Source organism: Chlorocebus sabaeus, chromosome 1 (genome assembly GCF_047675955.1).
Source record: "Chlorocebus sabaeus isolate Y175 chromosome 1, mChlSab1.0.hap1, whole genome shotgun sequence".
Lineage (NCBI taxonomy): Eukaryota > Metazoa > Chordata > Mammalia > Primates > Cercopithecidae > Chlorocebus > Chlorocebus sabaeus.
Genome location: NC_132904.1, coordinates 80,272,707 through 80,294,987, shown reverse-complemented (window position 1 = coordinate 80,294,987; position 22,281 = coordinate 80,272,707). Strand labels below are relative to the sequence as shown.

At 38.5% G+C, this 22,281-nt stretch overlaps 1 protein-coding gene and 1 pseudogene across 27 annotated transcripts in view; both read left to right on the top strand.

Annotated features, from left to right (window-relative positions):
- Nucleotides 1-22,281, top strand: part of DLG2 (discs large MAGUK scaffold protein 2) — a 2,222,296-nt gene that overhangs the window by 1,989,034 nt on the left and 210,981 nt on the right. Inside the window, exon 1 of one of the 27 annotated variants that reach the window (XM_008020375.3) lies at nt 8,235-8,454. The exons of 25 other annotated variants lie outside the window; for them this stretch is intronic. The gene's annotated coding sequence lies outside the window, so the exon portion shown is untranslated. Of the gene's footprint in view, nt 1-8,234; nt 8,455-22,281 lie in introns of those variants that run through there. One more of the 27 variants, XM_038004882.2, reaches the window with a different exon arrangement.
- On the top strand, nt 565-1,849 carry LOC103248146 (cellular retinoic acid-binding protein 2 pseudogene; annotated as a pseudogene).

Genomic DNA, 22,281 nt, shown 5'->3' with positions numbered 1-22,281 from the left:
TTTTTTTTTATTTCATAAGAACACAACAGCTGTATGAACTCGATAATATTATCCTCATTTTATAGATGAGGAACCAAGGTTTAATTCAGAGAAGTTAAGCAACTTGTAAAGGTCAGCTTGAATGAATCAGGACAGTCTAACTATAAAGCATGACATTTTCTACTTTAGCCTTCATTGCATTGAAGAAGTTCATTAAAAAAAATGATTAGTCTCTGGTATTCCTGCTCTCAAGTTAGTCTTTTTTCCATCACATGTACTTATGTTATTAAGTGCTAAATGGATAAAATTTCACTCCTCCAGAGTTCCGTGGTTAACCCCCTACCATCTCTTTGCATATGCTTCTTACTCTGATTGGAATACTTGTTGTTTGGATATCTCGATATCTCCTACTCATCCATTAAGACCCAGCTTAAGGCTCATCCCCTCCTTCCAGAAGCCTTCATGACCTCAGTCCCCAGACTGAGTTATTAGATGCCATTCCTCTCAGCCTCTATAGCACCTTAATGAAAGTCCTTATAAAAATATACTATGCAGAGCTTTGGGGTCGTCTCTGGTCATGTCTTGGTTCCTGAACCTCACGACCCAGCGACGGCGACGTCTCTTTTGACTAAAAGACAGTGTCCAGTGCTCCAGCCTAGAGGTCTAAGGGGACCGCCACCCACGCTGCCACCATGCCCAACTTCTCTGGCAATTGGAAAATCATTCGATCAGAAAACTTCGAGGATTTGCTCAGAGTGCTGGGGGTGAATGTGATGCTGAGGAAGATTGCTGTGGCTGCAGCGTCCAAGCCAGTAGTGGAGATCAAACAGGAGGGAGACACTTTCTACATCAAAACCTCCACCACCGTGCGCACCACAGAGATTAACTTCAAGGTTGGGGAGGAGTTAGAGGAGCAGACTGTGGATGGGAGGCCCTGTAAGAGCCTGGTGAAATGGGAGAGTGAGAATAAAATGTTCTGTGAGCAGAAGCTCCTGAAGGGAGAGGGCCCCAAGACCTCATGGACCAGAGAACTGACCAATGATAGGGAGCTGATCCTGACCATGAGGGCGGATGACGTTGTGTGCACCAGGGTCTACATCCGAGAGTGAGTGGCTATGGGTAGAACAGCGTCTGGAGCCCACCACTGGCCAGGCTCACTGCCCTGCTTCACTGCCCACTCCCTCCCACTCCCTTCTAGGATAGTGCTCCCCTTACCCCAATCACTTCTAGGGGTCACTGGGATGCCTCTTGCAGGGTCTTGCTTTCTTTGGCCTCTTCTCTCCTCCCACACACCAACAAAGAGGAATAGCTTGCAAGAGCCCAAATCACCCATTCCGGGTTCACTCCCTGCCTCCCCAAGTCAGCAGTCCTAGCCCCAAACCGGGCCAAAGCAGGGTCTCTCTAAAGGGGACCTGAGGGCCTGAGCAGGAAAGACTGGCCCTCTGGCTTCTACACTTTGTCCCTGTAGCCTATACAGTTTAGAATATTTATTTGTTAATTTTATTAAAATGTTTTAAAAAAATATATGCTATGCAACTGTGTAGTTAGCTATTATCTATTAAATTTATTACTCCCTGGACTGAGAGCCTAAGGAGAGGGAGAATATGACCTTGATTACATTGTTCTTCTGGCATTCATATAATGTAGGCATACATTCAATAATGTAGTGCCTGGGACATCGTAAGCCCTCCATATGTACTCACAGACTGAGGGAATCTCTTCTTTACTGATTTGAAGTCTGAGATAACTTTGGCAAAAGGATAGATTGAAATGGTCTTAACTAAGATTTCTCAGGATAGGACTAATTGGTAGTCCCCAAATTAGATTATAGGGGATCAGATAATGGATAAACAAAGAAGGCAAACTCTTATATGTATGAACGCTTTTTCCTTCTGAGTTTTCTCAGAAATTGAAGAAGGTACACACACTCATACCAATCAAATTTATATTAATGATGTATATGACATCAATATATATTAATTTCTATATATACTTATGTTTATATGTATGCACACATACTCTTGAACATGAATTCATAAAAATAGACTGCCACAATTTCTATAAACTGTCATGGATCACTGAATGTTCAACAAGAGGGTGAAGTTTATTAACCCTCTCCAGACTGGCCCATCTTGCAGAGTCATCCAGTTGCTGTAAATCTCCTTTAGTCCTAAAGTCGTTTCCCTTCTGGATGCATAAATCTACTTCTTTCTTTGAAGGGAACTAGCATTTACTGAAAGCTTTTATGGTGTTCTAGATACTTAACAGAAGTGATCTTATTTAATCCTCAGACATTTGTATAAGCCCACAAATCCTGAACCCAAAAGAAAATGGATCAAGTCAAAAGCAACTTGAGAATTTTACTGAAAACTAGGAAATCTATCCTAAAAAGGAAGGGGACAAGACTAAGGAAATTTCTGAATTAATGAATATTGTTAAATTCAAACAAATTCGTTGCATGACATTATATCAGATTAATTTCATGGTAATTAATTGAGATTGTGACCATTAACACGGACACTTTGTTTATGAGCAGGGACCTCTACAATTGATTGAGAGCAAAGCTTCTTCTCTCTACCAAGTGTGTCACTGTTTGTGAAGAGCTTCCTTTTTTTTTTTTTTTTTTTTTGAGACAGGGCCTTGCTCTGTCATCCAGGCAACACAAGTGCAGCGACGTGATCATACCTCGCTGCAGTGTCAGTGTGGCTCTGCTAGGGTCAAGTGATCCTCTTCCCTCAACCTGCTGAGTAGCTGGGACTTCAGATGTATGCCATCATGACCAGCTGATATTTCCTGTTTGTTTGTTTGTTTTAGTATAGATGAGGCCTCACAGTGTTGCCCAGGCTGAGGACTTGTTTCATAAAGGGGACAGCATTGGAACATTTGTTTTCAGACTTTTATGTTTCATAAACCAGAAACATTTCAGAACAAACTTCTATAGGCCACAGAATTGCCAACTTTTTATGTTGTCAATAAAATGCAAGACATTAAAAAACAAAACAAAAATTTATGAAAAAAAAATCCAACTACTATTTATTCTCACCATTGTTTCAGAAGTAAAAAGAACAATACCAAAACAATAGGAAGAAAAAATAAATAGCAGGAAGGCAATAATTCTGTAATAAAAGAAGGCCATTTTAGCTCGATGAAAACTCACTGCATCCTACTTACTTTTCTCATTCTGCTCTGGACCAACAAGGGCCAGGGACCAGTGTCTAAGAACCACCGCCACTGTGCATAGACTTTGAAGCCATACAGATCTGGGGTTAAAGCTCAGCCCTACCAGTCTCTAGCTGTGAAACCTGAGGCAGGTTACTCAACTTTTTTCAACTGCGATTTCCTCATGTACTAAATGAGGATAATATCTGAATGACTATATTCATTTATATTCATTTCCTAAGGCTGCTGTAACAAAGTACCGTAAACTGGGTGGCTTAGAACAAGAGAAATGTATTGTTTCAACATTCTGGAGACCAGAAGTCTGAAATCAAGGTGTTGTTTTGGCCATTCTTCCTGCGAAGGCACTAGGGAAATATCTGGTCTAGGACTCTTCTCTGCCTTCTGGTAGTTTCTTGGTTTGTGGCAGCATAACTCCCATCTCCACAAGACATTCTCCCTGTGTGCACCTCTGTGCTCAAATTTCCTTTTTATGAAGACATCAGCCATATTGAACTAGATTGAAGTAGTGTCCCACCATATTCTAGTGTGACCTCATCTTAAGTAATATCATCTGCAATAATTCTATTTCCAAATAGGGTCACATTCTGAGGTACTGGGGGCAAGGACTTCAACACATGAATTTTGGGGTAACACATTTCCACCCATAACATTGACCAACCTCTGGAATTGAGGATAGGCTGAATATATTAGAAAGTACCAATAAAGCATCAGAAAGAAAAATAAGATAGGGTTGTTTGTTTTTTAAAAAAATTTATAATTGAGAAATTTATAATGTAGGGACAGTAAGAAATTTGTGTAAGGATATAGGACTAAGAAGTAGTGAAGATAAGACTTGAAATACATTCATTTAATAAACACGTATTACATATAACATTCATTTAATGTGTACATATTATTTGGCAAGCCCTCTTCTGGTGCTGGAGATTCAACCAAGGACAAAAAAGACAAGGAATCTGGCCTCATGGAGCTTACATTCTAGTTGGGGAGAGGAGCAAAAATAAAGAAATTAACAAATAAATATACCATATTTCATATATACATTTAATATATAATATTTAGTATATAATGTTTAAGCAGAGATAAGTGCTATAAATTTTTTAGAAGTCTAATAAGAGGGAGAGATAAATGGAGGAATAGAGGATGCTGTTCTATACAGGATGTCAGAGAAATCTCTTCCTCCAAGGAGACACTTGAGCAGATGGAATACTGGTTGCAGTGAAAGGAGCAAATTCCAAGTGAAAGGGGAGCTGCTAAAGGGAGCTGAGCAAGGAGTGTTGGTGTCTGAATTTTGTTTTAAAAACATGGCTGGCTGCTTTGTGGAGGAAGGGTGGCAGCAAGGCAAGAATGGAACCAAAGAAACCAGTGAAGAGGTGGTTGCAGAAATCCATGTGAGAAATGATAGTGGTGTAGATTAGGGAGTTGAGGGTGGAGATGAAAAAAAGACTGAGGGTACATTTTGAAGACAGAATTGACAGGATTTGATGATGAATAAGGCATGGGTGTAAGTTAAAAAGCAGAGTCAAGAATGACTACCAGATTTTTGGCCAGAGCAACTAATGATTGTGCCATTTATTTAAATGATGCATACTGGGAGTAGAGCAGATTCAGGAGAGGAAACCAAGAGTTTAGTTTTGAGCATTTTAAATATGAGAAGCCTATTATTAAACAATCAAGTAGCGATGCTTAGATGTGGTATGCAGCTGGATATAAGAGTCTGTAGCATAGAGCACAGATTGAGACTGGAGATCTACATGTGGTAGCCTTTGATCTACAGATGGCATTTGAGTCTTGATACTGGACTACTAGCCTTGGGAGTGAGTATAAAAAAGAAGTCTAATGACGAACTTGGGGACACTCAAATTTAAAATATCAGAAAGCAGAGAAGGGCCTAGCAAAGGAGACTTAGAAGGATAGATTAGTGAGGTAGGAGAAAAACCAAGGGGGTCTTGGAAACCAAACAGAGACAATGATTAATTCAGGGAAGTTGTAATTGATTCTGCCAAATGCTGGGAGAGGTTGAATAAACTGAAGACTGTGCACTGGATATTGATTTTGTGAGTGACAATGTTTTCATTTACCTTGATAAGAACAATTTTAGTGGGAAGCCTGATTGAAGTCAGTAAAGGAGAGAATGGGATATGAGGAAGTGAAAACAGACACTAGTGTTTTATGTTATCTGTTGCCACAAATGCTTAGAAGCAGTGGATGTGATAGTTAAGACAATAGGTGCTATAGTCTTAGACCTCAGCTATTATTCCTACTGTGCCATCTGTTAGTAAGTCACCTAACTTTTCTAGCCAGAGTCCTCACCTATACAGTAGAGATAATAGTACAGACCATTTCAAAAAGTTGTTGTCAAGGTTAAATGAGAAATGTGCGTAAAGTTTTGTATATTGTCAGCCCATAATAAGTGTTCAATAAATATTAGCACCATCACTAATTTAAGTAAAATATTGCTATAGCTTCAAGACTCTACATAGTTCATTATGTCTGAGAGTAATTGTTGGTTGAGGTGGTAATTATGAAAGAATGTGTATAAAATTATGATTATCTGTGACAGGGGAGCAGAGAAATGCTGCAATATAAGAGTTATAATGACTCATATATATTAATTTTTCATGGAATGATGGTGGAATAGCCAGGTAGCAGGGGGAACTGGACAGGGAAGAAATGGCTCCTGAGGGTATTTTGGGGTGTAAATGTAGGTGGAAGGCACAGAGAAGACTTGGAGACTAGACCAAGCCATTTCAGATAATATGTGGATAACCCACTTTAGATGTACAGGAAGTAACCATTGATCTTGTAGCAGTAGTTATCACTTGTTCTTTGTTTACATCTGGCTTTTCTTACCAGTTTAGAAGAACGTGTCTTCCTCCATCCCTTAGCTCCAATTATATTTCTTACCTCTGCTCCTATAGTACCTACTATTAAGTATGGTCAGGAAAGAGGGCATCTCATCCATGCATATTCCAGACCCTCTAGTAAGATGCTCAGAGGAAAAACTAAACAAGGAGAGAACAGACTGTACGTGAGCAAATTAAGTTGACCACATAGTTATTTTCTGGAAACATGGAGCTAAGAAAATCTCTCATGTCTAAGCCTGCATATCCTGCAACATGACAGCATCGCCTTGTCTCACAGAGGGTTACTTCTGATGTCTCTCAAGGAATGCTGACTGCATACCTTGAAGATAGCAGTTTCTGATAGGGAGGAGCTCATCTGATAGAGACCTCACCAGTGGCCGAATACTAGACTATACTGACTTACAGTAGGAGTTAGCAGCGGAACGTTCAAGACAGAGATACCTGTCTTCCTGCTTGGCACACTGTGACTTAGTGGCTGTAAGTGTATGGTTACATGCAAAAGTTCATTGTTTTTATGGGTTTTGTGGTGGGAGCTTGTTTGAAAAGGGTAAGAGAAGCCAAGATGGTCTCACAGTGGATAGCAGACATGTTGTAAATTTGCTTTCTTGAGCTGATGAGTTTATTTGAGTAATGGTGGAAGTAAAGCAGAGAGAAGCTAGCGAGCTGGGCCGGCAGCCCAGCACAGAGCCCTGGGCCCTTCATTCTCTGATAGAAAGCCCATCTCTGGTAGAGAGATGTTAGGTCTCTTTAGGACTTTTCCCCCTTCACTGGCTGGCAGGTTAGAAGACTCCTTAGCACAGTAAAATTCACATCTTAAAAGGTAGTTTAGGGAGAAGGTGTGGCAGAAATTCATTTTGTCAAAGGAAATACGGTAGGAATGAGAACCATTTGGGGGTACATACTATAAACTAGGCATTGTATTATTTTCTTGATATTCTCCATTTAATCTTGTGATGTAGGTTTTAATATACCCATTTTACAGATAAAACAATCCATGTTATAGTAAATTAGCGGCAAAGACAGTTAAACACAATTCTGTTGAATTCCAAAACTTATTATCTTTTTATCCTTTCTACTAAAGGCCATAGTAAATCAATCTGTTCTCATTGTTCATCTGCCTCTAGCAGTTTAGTGTAAAACACTGCTTGGGGCCAGATAATATATGAGTCTGGGCTGTGAAACTAAGTTGCCTGGAGTCCATTAGAGCTCTGCCACTTAACAGATGTATGATCCTGCTTGGATTAGCTAACCTCCCTGAATCTCAGCTTCTTTCTGAGATATGTTGCTCATGATAGTACTTACCTCACAGGGACATTTTGAAGATGAAGTGAGTCAATACATGCTAAGCATTTAGAATACTACATGGCACCTAAAATTTGTTCAATAGTTATTAGCTATTATCCAAAACATGTTTTCCAGTGCTGTTATTCAATGAACCTAAAAAGGTTATACTGACCTTTTCAGGGAGGAAACAAAAAGCTCAGGCACTGCTCCCCATGAAGCCAGCCCGTTAATGATTTTTGGTCAACAGTACTGTTTATGATTTCCAGTCTTCTCATTTGCTGGGCTTTCGTGCTCCAGAGGCAGCATGGTAGAATAGAAAGGCACTGTACTTTGCCATCAGAAGACCTGGGTTTGGGTTCAAGCTCAAATCACACTTTGTGTGACCTGGGCAAGTCACTTTATCTTTCTTGCCAGGGGTTCCTTATCTGCACAGTAAGGAGGTTGGACTCCCTAATCTCTAGGACTCCTTGTATTCCCTAAATTCAGTGAATACCAAACAAAGTCACTTAGCCTCTCTGATCTCTGGTGCTCATCTGTACTGTAGCACTCCTGATACCTTCTTTAGTCACTGAGAGAGGCAGTGAGAGTGAAAGTATTTGGTAGACTGTGACAGACTATGCAAATATAGGAGTTGATCCTTACTATTATGAGCATTAACCCTGAGTAATACGCCTTGCTGTATGTGCATTGGTGCAGGGGCTTTTTCCACATTTTGTTGTCTTTGCCTACCCCTCACTGAGTTGGGTGGATCCACCTTAACAAGGTGTAGGGGAACACAAGCAGAGGATGGGGGTGCAGTACTGATGGTGGGAAAGCATCTTATTGGTTAATAGTGGTACATCCCAAACACCAATTACTGTCACTGCTTCTAAGGCTGATATATTTATCAGGATGAGTTACAAGGAAATATATGTATCCAGTGAGCGAGAATGCTGCATGGTCACCCCCTGTGATGTAAAATATGAGAATCTAGGAGGGGCTGTTTTATAATTCATCAGGTTCCGCTAGTGAGTTCTGTCGGAGTCTTAGTTATAAAGGCAAGTGTGAACCGGACAGCAGACAGGAGAACCTGGCACCAAGGAGACGGAGAAGCTGCCTTTGGTGCCTCCTGCCTCCTCCCTGCTTTGTTCCAATAATTTTGTGCTCGGTAAGTTCCCTGGCTTTGCAGCTAATCGTTGTTGTTGAATAAGCTTGGCAAACCTACCCGTAGTTTGGAATATGCACTTGCTGTCAGAAGTGTGTGTCAGTGCTTGGGCTCCTGACAAATTCCACAATTTCCTTTTAACGAGCAAAATAGCTTAAAAGATGAAAGAAAACCCGATGAATCAATTATTCACCTTGATCCTTGGAAGGCTGCTTTCTTTGGTTGCTAAAGTTTCTCAGGTTTCATTCTATCAGTTTCATTTGTTGGGTGAGCTTTGAAAAGAACAAGTCTCTTTGTCACGAAATTGTGTTTCTTAGCTGCCAAAAGGAGGTATGTACAGGGTGGTTTGTCCATCCCCACCCCCCTAATTCACTCTCCTCAGCAATCGGCAAATCTTAAAACAGACCGTTTGCCTGGTAACCAGCTCCAACCGAGCTGAACCTGTGCAAGGCAAGATTCAAATTGCAATCTTTTGTGTGAACAGAACTGAGGGGCTGTGAATAATTGGCATTGTGGCGATTATTGTGAAACTCAGTATGGTGGTAGTCCTGCGTTTTGCCGGGATGGGATCAGAATCCAATGGGATTTGCATTTGGCATGCCTGTTGATGATGTGGGAGAGGGAGTGAAAGAAAAGACTAGATCGTTATGGAAAGAGCTGTACGATGTACCCGCAGGACGGACAAATGCAGAAGGCATGACTGCTGTATTTGCATGACTTGTGGCTGGCTATTTTCTCTAGTTTCATTGTCACCATTAACATTTACCTGAAGCTGCATTTCTGTCTCATCTGGGTGTGCTGCGGGTCCTTGCTCCAGGTCCTAGCTTCAGGCAGGATGTGTACTAACTCCTGGTCAGCTAACTATAGGAAGTCATTTCCTCTTCAGAAGGAAAGAGAAGTGAACGCTGTACCTTCTTAGACTCTCTGCTGTGTTGTTTTGCCTCTGTCCAAATCTCATGGAAACCAACAGCTTGACGTACTTTTTTTGCAATAGCAGATTTAACTGTGGTGTCATATGGCATATTATATATGGAGAGGAGTAACAAGGACATTTTTTTCAAATGTTTCAAGTGTGTCTGGCTTGTTGACATTCGCTTTATTTCACTGGCAAGTAGCTACTGTCTTCTAAACCCATAACTGTTTGTCCAAAGTGTTTACCTGCACACTATTGTAATTTCTCTTTACATGTAGAATCTGTAGATTTAACAAATGTCCTCTTTAACCTCAAAGAAAGCAACTCATTTTAGCATCTCTTTGAAAAAAATGTATGCATTTTTTTCACCAAAGACTTAGCTTACTCTTTGCTTTATTTTTTGCATAAATATTTTGGTTATCGGCACCAGCACACTTCCAATGAAGTTATTTCTCCTTTCTTAGTATACTTTCTGAATATACCAAAAACTTGGCAGATTTAGAATATGGAATATATATTTTTTCAGGAACACTTTTTTTGTACATGCTTCTTTTGTCCATAAATAGCTTTTCCATATTTTCCATTTCTCTGAATAAGTTCTGCTTAAAGAGCAGAGGAGTGATGTATTGTGGTTGGCACTTAGGGGTGTGTAACCTGAGACTTGGTTTCTAATCCACAAGCGGCTGCCCCACAAGGGGTCTGTAAAATGTCTTATGTTTGGCTCAAAGCTTATGGATAGAGCAATAATGATTAAGATAGGACATTCAACAAATCATCGCAGATACAAATGAACATCTGTGTTTGATGCTCCAGCCAGCCCATGACATTTTGTAAAGCTTAGGTCACACAGCTGAAGGGTCCTAAAAGTGTTAATATATCTTAATGCCAAGAATAATATAGTTGTATTTGTTGTAAAGTACCTTTGAGCTATACTGTAGATTAAATTTTTAAAAATTACATGCCAGACTCCATGGTTTATTTTACGGCGGTATCTGGGTTTTGATTCAGTGTGGTTTTATGGAAAAATAAACCTATGTACCAGTCTCAAAAACTGAACTTCTTTCCATTTTCTCCACCAACCCATGATAAACTCTATTTATAGCAACAAAAGAAAATTTAATATGAGTTATCCCCAATTAAATTTACAGCAAGACAAATATAAACTGTGACAAGAACCCTCTTACAGGACACATACACACAAAACCATGTCTCTCAAAACAGAATTAAAAGCTAAAGAGGCAAATGTTAATTTTGCCTACGTGACACATATAATTTCCTTTGAGAGGGTAGGGAAGGTGGCAAAAAGGACGGGTTTAAAAGTGCTGTTCAAAGACCTGGCTCAGCACGGTGTAAATGGAAAGGGGAAGGGTTTTGTGTCCCCAACCAAGTATTATTGTCTGCACCTCACGCTCTTTCTCTGTAAAATGGAGGAGGGGAAAATTAGGAGAATTAACCAAATTGATGATATAGGTAAAGCCAATAGTATACTGTTTAGCACAAAGCAATGTCCTATGAAAGGCAGTCATTGTTGTAAATTGTATTTTGTCAAATATATTAACTCATTTTAATAGATGTTGATTTTGAAAGAAATTTGCATGGTAAACAGGAAGATTATACAATTTTTCTAATTAACAAGATATACTTCTTATAACTAGATCATTTTGTGTTTTTGTTTTTATTTTGGAAACCTAGTAAAGACAGAGTTATTACCTTTCTGTTCACATTTAACTAATTCCTAGAATAGTATCCAAAGTCCTTACATAATTACTTAAAGAATACATTTTATTTCCAATAGAGAACATGGAAATAAACTGATGCCAAATAACACATCATAGTTTGTACGTTATTTGCCAAATAACAAGTAGGCCACAATTCCAGCCCTGACGTTGTATTAAAATACCTGACAATACTAGTAAATATAGTTTATGATGTCCCAGGCACTATGCTAATGATTTTACATGCATTTTCTCATTTAATCTTCATCACTACCCTACCAGGTAGATCCTATTTTGCTTTCCGTTATCAGATGAGGAACTGATAAAGAAAATTTTGTTTAAATATACTACTAATGTAAATTGGCATATAGCAGTGCTAGGATTTAAACCCACGCCTGTCTGATTTCAGGATCCACATGGTGACCAACATGTTGGAAGCATGCAATAGAGTTTGCCCAGCTCTTCACACTTCCATTTTGGGATCTTGGCCCCATATCTGCTTTGATTCCTCTCCTCATATGTTTAATCCCTCTCAGAGTTTAGGGAATATTTTAAAAATGAAGTTGGGGATTTCCTTGCTCCCACTTTTGGTCTATGCCAGTTAAGATCACATTCTCCTGAGCCATCTCTCCTATTCTTATCGAAGTATAAAATTTGGTATAAAAAATGAAACATAAAAAGGTCGTAAATCTACCAAATTCAAGGCAAGCTCTGAAAGTTACCCTAAATCAGTACCACGCTTTGAACTGAGCAAGTTTCCCTGTATCTCTGGCTTTAGAGAAGGCTGTAGGCCAAGAGGATGGGCTCTCTTAGATTTTGCTCTCTCCCCCTTCTGGATCACATTCAGGGTAAATAGGACTCAATAATTTTTTCCCCAAACATTCCTAAGCTCACTTTCAAGAGGTGTATGATGTGCCTCCCCAACCCCCTGCCCCCAAGTCTGAGGGGAAACCAAGAGTCTTCTGTTTGCATGAGGGTAGGAAATAGGGCAAGGGATGGATGCTGTTAATCATTGCTTGCACTGATGAGCTGAGATGTCCACACATCTGCATGAAAGGTCTTTTGTGGTGCAGGAAGAAACTATGAAAAAGAAGAAGGGCTAGCCCAGGACTGGGAGTCTCTGCTTATGTTCTTGTTCTGGGTCCCAAAAATATGAGTCAGCCTACCTTGAGTTGCAGAACATTTACTTATAATTCAGAGTAGTAAACTAAAATTCCAGTGGGTTGGTTTTGTGGGGATTTTGTATGTTTTTGCTTTTGACTTTTTTCCTCGATTAACCCAAAAGAAATCATTTGAAGAAGGAAATGGTCAAAACTGTGATGATCTCAGCTTCAAGGAAAGACATTGGCTTTTCTAGTTCAGAGGCATAGCCTTACTTTGGAAAACAATTTTAGGATTGGCTGGATTAAAACTGTCTGCCATGTGTCTTTTAGGGCACTTGGAAACAGTTGCTTGGAGAGACCCTAGCGAATTTCAGGTGTCCTTTCCTTATCTCTAGTTTTAAATTGCAATTGTAACACTTAGGGCAGAGGACTAATAGAAGGCTGCCTGAATGATCCAAGTAGAACCCTGTCGCACAGGGGAGGTTCCCCCTGTAGGAAGAGTCAAATCAAAGCAGATATGGCTATCAATGTCTTTGTGTGGCCTTATGCCATTACTATAGCCCCTTCTGTTTAGTGCATCATTCTCCCAATAGTTCCTTTTCATCTTATGTCATGTTGGAGACAAAGACACTCCTACGGAAAATTAACAGCCAGGAGTTCTAAGCAACAAATCTTTGTGATTATTAAGAACTTTGAGGTTAGGGGGTTTTTGTTTTTGTTTTTTAATGAAATGAAAGCTATTATGCAATTAACATGAATGATTTTTTCCTTTTATTTGTGTTTCTTTTAGTATTATTTTCACAAAGTAGTTTTCTAGGTGGGAAGACAGAATGCATTGTTGGAAGTATTCCCTACTATTAAACCTTGCAACTTTGCATTCCTTAGCTATAAAGCAAGTATAGCAATTCCTGTCTCACAGGACAGTTGGGAAGATGTAAATGAGATAACTTTATTTCCCAGTATTAGCTACGCTCTCATCCATATTAAAGTATCTGGCACAGTAAATACTTAACGCATAGTATGCCTACATTAAGTGTTCACCCAATCTGAAAATACAGTGGTTAAATTGATGACTCTGTGAAGACTAATGGGTGCCATATTTATTTTGCCTAGAAGAGTTGGTAGTAGAGATAGTGCAAAGAGATAACAAACAAACAAAAGCAAGACAAAGCATGCCTTTGGTGGTAGTATCACCATTTTATTTTTAGTTTCTTCTTTATGTTTTATTTATCATTTGAACTTTTAATAAACATGAATCATTCACATAATTATAAGAAAAGGGAAAACACACTTTTAGGAAATTAGAGGAGAAAATAGCTGTTAGTATATTGTGAACATCTAACTCTGAAAGAGTCAAGCCAAATATAAAAAACTAAAATGCAAAATACTTGGGAAAGCCATGTGTTCTGGTCAGAATAATCCAGATTACCTTGCTTTGTTAGGTTGTTTTCTAGTTCATTTGTCTATTATTAGCTATTTATTAAGCATGGACCATGTGCCAAGTGTTTTGCTGGGTGGAGATAACAAAGATGAAATACTTTAATCCCTGAACTCAAGGAATTTATAATCCAAGAGACATGGATAAATGAGCCCATAGTTGCAAGTGTGATTCCTTCTCAGCCATGACAGTAACAGATAAGGCTGCTTTCCATTGTAAGTAGTGTCAAACTTGCAAAACAAAGTAGTTTTCTAGGAGGAAAGGCAGAATGCATTGTTGGAAGTGTCCCCCACTAATAAACCTTGCAACCTTGCTTTCCTTCACTATAAAGCAGGTATAGCAATTCCTGTCTCACAAGGTGGTTGGGAAGATGTAAATGAGATAACTTTATTTCCCGGTATAAGCTATGCTCTCATCCATATGAAAGTATCTGGCACAGTAAATACTTAACACATAGTATGCCTACATTAAGTGCTCACCCAATCTGAAAATACAGCGTTAAACTGATGACTCAAACTGACTTGCTCAACAAAGGGAATATATACTCATATTGGTGATTGTAACTTAAAAGTACATCAGTAAAGTCAGCTTCAAGAGGTCTGATCCTGTAGCTCAGCTCACAATCTTGTCAAGAAATCCCTTTTGGTCCTGCCACACTGCCTGTCTTTGTGTTAGCTTCATACCAAGACTAATTGCCCTCATGGCCCCAGGACAGTTGCCAGTGGCTCCTAGACAACTTGTTTTCATAGTCACATCCGGCTAGAAAGAGATCCTGACAATGATTGCTAGAATTCACTTTGAAGAGACTGGCTTCTATCCACCCCTGAACATGAGACCAAATCTCCAGCCCCATTCTAAAGCTTAAATAGGATAAAGACAGTCTCCCCAGGACATTATGAGTCCTTAACTGAAATTTGGCAGCTGTTGCTGTTAGGATGGGATGGTGGTGGGGTAGGATGCTGGAAAAGAATCCAGCAGCCATCTATAACTTGTGAAATGTACAATACCTAATGTACAAATGTCTACTAGAGTTAGTACATAACATAATGGAATGAAGGCGAAGCATTTGATGGTGCATGTCCCTAAACTGGTTTCCAGGAAGAGTAGGAGTTTGCTAGGGGAGAAGAAAGAAGGAAAGGCTTTGAGGTAGAGAAAAATGCTCTTTGCCACAAAAGCTAATGAAGTAATTGTTCAACTCACTGCCTATCTTTACATTGGCACTACTGCAGAAATCACCAGACAGCCAGAAGCCGTGTGCACAGTAGAATAAGGAACAGAAAACCTAGAGTATCAGTCTCACCAAAATTTGTTGTTAAATAATGACCATTGAGTTCTAAGCTAAACCACAGTCAAATGTTCTGATTCTTTACAATGTGGATACAGATTTGGAGTCAATCAATGTGAACTTTAAAATGTATGTTACCAGGCTCAAGAATTATAGTATTTTGAACAAAATCATCATCTTCTTCTTCTCCTTTTTACTTCTAATTAAACCTGCTCAGAGAAGATTAATGACTTATACAATAACTCAAGTGTATTTGGATTTTGATATCATGATGTTTGTGATGCTAAAAAATATGATAAGACAAATAAGAATATATTTTGGTACGTGTGTTTGCTATGTCACTTTGGAAATGAGACATAGAGTAAAATATTTCTCAACAAAATGTCAATGCTTCAAAGAAAAATTAGACTTCACTCTGATTTCTGGATAATTCAGAGTTTATATAATTCGTAAGTTCTTCAGCCTTTGGCAGTAATCATCATTTCTTTCCACTGAGGAAGTAGAATACTTCCTTCATTAAGATTGTACTTAATGGGCTTGGTAATAGTTTTCCACTGAAATTCCTAACTCCAAATTTAATTAACTACACTTTGGATTGTTTTTCCACTTTTACAGCATAGAAGAGGAAGTGACAAAACCGTTATTTACTTTCTATCACAGGCATGCTCATACAGTTCACAATTTTCTGTCATCCAAATGCAATGATTAAACATTCTTATTTCACTCATGAAGCTTGTCTCAGTGCTGTCAGTCCACCTACCTGGTGGGTATGCTCCTAAAATATTCACTTGTCTATCTAGCTTCATTCCAAAGAACAGAAAATAATAGCAATAAACAGAATCAAAGTATATTTCCTCTTGCCCCTTGCTTCTGGTGTATAAAATCTGTTCAGAAAATCTGTATCCAGGCATGGGTAAGTGCTCCCAGCCCAGCTGTGTCAGTGAAGAGCCCAAGACTTCTGTTTTAACTCAGAAAACATGCTTGAGTCAGAGAAGGGTGCAGTGACCAGGTAGGAAATGCTTCCAGGGCACTGGCTTCTTCCTCTTCAGATTAGACAGTTCTCCAGTGCAGAGAAAGAAACAACTAAAAATAGTGGAAGGGTGACAGATAATATTTATTTAAAAGCACATATGTCACATAAGCATTAAAAGGTACCATTATTACCATGATAACTTCACTTCCCCATAGCACAAACCAGATAAAATCTTCTTTGTCTTGTTTTGTAGCTTCCTTGTACAAATAGAGAAACTGTTCCTTGGATGAATTTCTTACCTTATCAGTAAGTGTGTTGAGTTCCTGACAAATAGAGGATGCCAAAGAAGTATCAAAAATGCCAGCGCTAATATTCTGGCTGCAGGCAGTGCTTCTGCTTCTTAAAATATTGAAATATTTTCTTGTTAGTAAATAGCTTCTACCCTGGGCTCTTTGAGTGCTCCTCTCCAAGCTGCTTCAAACTGAAACCCCTGAATCCGTTCCCTAGGACTCTCACACATCTCCATGCTTGAGCAACTAAAGCATTAATACCTGGCACAGCTAGCTATAAATATTTTGACATCACTTCTATGTAACACTCATCTTATTTTTAAAGAACTTATGGCTACAATTAGGGAGAATAACATTTAGACACAGGAACAATGTGTAACTAAGTATTAAGATGTTTAAGACGGTCCTTTATGCGTTTTTAAAAAGTGGGTAAAGGAGATATTTGAGGTTGTCTGGAAAGACAGGTCAGGGATTTGGATAAGGCAGAGGTAAAGGAGTAAAAGACAACGGCAGTATGTACAATTTTAAAAATTCATTTACTTAAATAATAACAAAATTCTCTGTTTACTGCTGCTGTGTGCAAAGCACTGAATACATGTTATCTCATTTACTTCTCACAGTAGCACTATAAAAATAGAGGAGAAAATGATGCTTGGTCACGTAGTTGGAAAGTAGCAGGACAGCATATGTGATACCCACCATTTCCCACAATGTGCAAGACACTGTATTAGGTTCTTGAATATGAAGATGTATCTTTCTACTTGTATAGGCCAATAACAAACCCAAGGAAATACTGGCAGCCCCTTAATTGAATAAAAAAGTGCTAGTGGGTCTTCCACCATCAACAACATCATTTTAAAATATTACAGGATAATGCGTTATTGTCTTGCTTGCTTCAGTTGCCCCACTAGCAGCATAAAGAGTAAAATGTGAGCCATAGGGTACTAGCTAAACTCATTATAATGTGATAATCTGATCTTCCAACATTAGTCTTCTCATGACCTTTTCATAACATAGGACATTAGAAAAAGCAATAAAACACACAGTCAAAATGATTAGCCTATTGACAAAGTGTTGCTTTCCATCTTTAAATGGAAACTGAAAGAGGAAGCCTATTAACGATTCCATGGCAAATATCCCTTTTTTTGAAAACTCTCCAGTTATGCCTTGCACAACAATGAGCATATATTTGTCATGACTAAAAATTATTTGGAAAAATATATGTTTTTAGGCCGAAACGTAGGCATCATAGGCATTGCCTCATTTCTTACTAAAATACCTCACAGAGAGATTTGTTTTGTTTTGTTTTGGTTTGGTTTTTTTGACGGAGTCTTGCTCTGTTGCCCAGGCTGGAGTGCAGTGGCACACAGCTCACTGCAACCTCCACTTCCTGGGTTCAAGCGATTCTCCTGCCTCAGCCTCCCAAGTAACTGGGATTACAGGTATGTGCCACCACACCTGACTATTTTTTTTTGTATTTTTAGTAGAGACGGGTTTCACCATGTTGGTCAAGCTGGTCTCGCACTCCTAACCTTGTGTGTACCCGCCTCGGCCTCCCAAGGTGCTGGGATTACAGGTGTGAGCCACCACACCCGGCCTGAGAGTTTCTTGAAGGCAGGGATTTGATTTCATTCATCCCTATATGCCTAGCATCTCACATGATGCCTCAACACAAACACACCAAAAATACTGGTTGATAAATGCCAGCTGATACATTCTTCAAAGGAGGATGGAGACAACATGAGAGAAAAGTGGGGAAGAATTTCTGAAGCTAAGCTGGAAGATGATACAGGAATTTACTAGATTTATAGAGAATAGTATTGTTAGTACACTGAGCAATATTCCCAAAATAAGTAAGTATGCTCACAGAGTTTGCATGTTTAAGAAAATTAAGGAGGCTGGGCACGGTGGCTCACACCTGTAATCCCAGCACTTTGGGAAGCCAAGGCGGGCAGATCACCTGAGGTCGGGAGTTTGAGACCAGCCTGACCAACATGGAGAAACTCTGTATCTACTAAAAATACAAAATTAGCCGGGTGTGGTGCCTGTAATCCCAGTCACTTGGGAGGCTGAGGCAGGAGAATGACTTGAACCCGGGATTCGGAGGTTGCGGTGAGCCAAGATGGTGCCATTGCAGTAGCCTGGGCAACAAGAGTGAAATTCCATCAAAAAGAAAAAGAAAGAAAGAAGGGGAAGAAAGGGAAGGAAGAAAAATCAAGGAAAGCCTCAATGTTTCTACAACATTTTTTTCTCCTGGTGTCCCATTTCTCTAAATTTCCTTCCTTACTCCCCTCCCCTTTATTTGTCTAACCCTCCACGCATTCTTTAAAACTCAGGCTTCTTCAATAAATAATTGGCAAAGAAAAAAGAGATATAGGGGAAACACTTAAAAGTAACAAATTGTAAGCAATGAACATTTGTGTATTTCAATTCAAACAAAACATAAATGGTAAAACAAATCATGACGATGAGACAGTTGGAGATTTGGACACCAATGACATATGTGGTGACAAATTATTGGTAATATTTGAGATGTGATAATTGTATTTTTGCTTATATTAAAAACAAGCACCCTTATCTTTTAGAGCTACACACTGACATATGCATGGGTGAAATTATTTGCCTCAAAATAATACAGGAGCGGGAAAGTGAGTAGGGATATTGATGAAACAAAAAAAAAATAAGCATTATTTGTTTATTTATTGATTAATTGTCCTCCTGAAAGATGTTTCTCTTCCCTTCCTCCCCACCAGTTGGGTCTTTCTTGCTATATCTCAAATACTCCCGGCTTATTTCTGTAACTACATTTATCTTACTATATTATATTATAATTATCTGTTTTGGTGGATCTTATCACCAGAGGGAGCTCATTAGTAAGGACAGATTTTTCTTTGTCCTTCCATTGACTGCTAATAGGAGGGGCTCAATAGTATTGGATAGAAGGATGAAAAGATAAGTGAATGGATACAGACTCTACATAAGGATGTGTGATTCAAGCAGTGTGGGTTCCCCTTGATTTCCCCTACATTCATCTAATTCTTAAGAAACAAATCTCAATTTATGTTTTATATACTAAACAGCATTTGCTCACAACAGAAAGCCATAAATGCAGCAGTCTAATTAAAACTAGATAATTCACACATTTTCATTTAATATTAACAGAATACCGTGTTGCAGGGCCATGTTCTTAATTAGGATAAGATAGAATTGCACCAAACCCATTTAGTTGTCATAGTGATAAGGATGATATAAAGGAAAACATTTTCCTTGTGTTTAAAATTTTTAAAAATTAAATTAGGGTTATTTGAATCTACTTTTTAAATGTAACATTTACAAAGAAATGTACATATACACAGAAATACATACATCTATATATGTATTCATGAAGATGGAGTACACGTTCCATCAGACACAGCAGCCTAGAATGTTTCTTCATAGAAACAAAAGTTTGCCTCCTTTTTATTTTTAAGGAAAATATTTTAATCAAATCACTTCATGGTAGTATACTATAATTGGAAATATTAATTTATTTAGATTCCTTTCTACTGTTAACATGTACACACCCAAAAATTTGCTTGAGAAATAATTTGGGAATATATCTGTCCTTCAGAGTTCTTAGTTACCCACCCAGGATAAATGCAATTAGATAAATTTATTAAAACATGCATGATATTACCAAGAGAACCTGTTTAGCAGACCAGATGGAATTGCTGGTTTTTTTTTTAAAGAAATGTCTTCATCTATGACAACACAATGAATTTTCTTACATCTTAAAATTTCATGAATATGTGCTTGTGAGTGAGCCCAAAGGTGTTTGTTTTCTTCTGTGGTAGAGATAAAATTCCTGCTATTAAATTGCAAATAAGAACAACGTATACCAAAACCTATCATGGTGACCAAGAAGTATTGAGACTCGATATATAGAGTCACCAGTGATGGGTGTTTTTATTTCTGTATGTCCAGCACCTAGCCTTGGCCTAAAAACTGTGGGTGCTCGGTAAATGTTTGTTGACCTTTTTTCCTGCTTTCACCTTCTCCTATGAACCTTGTCACCTACCACCACAAGTATCCACTTTATTTGTAACATGTAGAAGAAGCCCAGAAATGACAAAAGCACATTAACTGGAGAAGATTCTATAGAGTTTGGCAAGACTCTTGAGAAATGCAGAGGTGAACTAGACATCTGTTTACCCCTAATCCTCACAGAACTCACTGGAATATTTATGATGCCTGTCCTCGGCTGGATAAGCTGGTTGAGTTAGGTAGATGTGATATTGCACCCCACACGGTATACATCACTGCCCTGAGAGCTAAGAGACCAAAGAATTTAAAGCGTAGCTATAAGATTAAAATTATTAACCCGGGAGGCGGAGCCTGCAGTGAGCTGAGATCCGGCCACTGCACTCCAGCCTGGACAACAGAGCGAGAATCCGTCTCAAAAAAAAAAAAAAAAAGATTAAAATTATTTTCAGGTAATCATCTTTTCACCATTTGGGTCAAGATTTAGTTTTGAACTATCTTTCCCCTTAAATCGATAGCTCTTCCTTTGGCTTGCCCTAATGAGGAACTGCATAACTGCAAGTGTTTGCTCTTTCATTTACTGAATTATCTAGAAAGTATTCATTTAGTGCCTACTTTATGTTTAGCACTATTCTGGGTGCAGAGAAATACATGATGGCTTTTCATGTTTGTTTGTCTTAAATTTTTTCCTTTGTTTTCAAGGTTGGAAAGGTTGTCTGTTTGTCTTTATTTCAGGGCATAAACACCCTTGTGGTGCCTTCAAAATGGGGTCAAAATATAGCAATCAACATGAAAATAGTTAAACTTGAAAATCATAGGCCATTAAATTAAGGGTACAAATTATGCTTCATTTTTAATTAAGTGGACCTAAGCTTGAAGGGTCAAAGGATCCTTCTGTTTATAAGTGGGTTGTATTCTTGTGTGAGCCTTAATTCTGTATTGCATATCTATAATATATGTATACATTGGCATAGAAATGTACATGTACACAGAAATACATACATCTATATATGTATTTATGAAGAGTATACCTTGCAGCCTAGAATGTTTCTTTATAGACCTTTCAGCAGAAACATACTCAGTATCAATTTGCTTTTATATATGGCCTTCTGAATTGAAAAGTTATTGCTAGAGGTGAGAATATTGTTTTGCAGTAAATTAATAGAAATGAGTAATTTGGAAGAGTGTGAGTAGGGAGAGGGGGTTCGTGAGGAGAGGGACCCGGTCTGTTTTGCCTACTGCTATATTCCTAAGACCTAACATAACACTCTGCCTGGCACACAGTAGTAGGGTTCAGTGAATAAACAGATCAATTAATGCAAGCTCAGGATTGGGAAAATGTTTCACTAGAGGATTTTGATGGGCCAGTAGATTCTTTGGCCATAAAATAAAGAAGAAACTTTTGCTCCCTGGAGATTTCATTAAACTCAGCAAACATGTATTGCCTTCTAAGTTTTACCAGGGACTAGTAATTTGGTGCTGAGCTAATAACTGTTCCTGAGCTTTAGAAGCTCACAGTCTAGCATAAAAACATATATATACACACACACATACATACATATACATGTATGTATATATACATATACACACATATGTGTGTGCATATATAGTTTTTCTTCTATTTTATTGTAATTTAAATTACAATTATAGCATATGAGTACAATTATATTAGTGTTAAAAAAGTACAGAGGTAACCCAGAGAAAGGAGTGTTTACCTCTACTTAGTAGGGCTAGGGAAAACTTCTCCTAATATCTCTGCAGTATTTTAAAGAAGCAAGGCTATCCCAGGTAGAATGAGCAGCCTATACAAAAGTATGGAGCTATGAAACAGAAAGTTGTTACTGATAGCTTTTTGTTCTTAAGCTATAAAATGTGTTGTCTGTCTAGAGAAGAGTGTTAGATGAGCTTGAAGAGGAAGAATTGAAAATAGATTTTCTTGGCAAATTGACAACTGGATATTTCTACATAAATCTGACCCTGCTTCAATATCCACCATGTCTGTGATACCAGACATAGCCATTGCTTCCGTGAACATCAGCTTGAGCACCATCATTTTGTTTGGTTGGTTTCTTTGTTTGTTTTTGTTTTTGCCT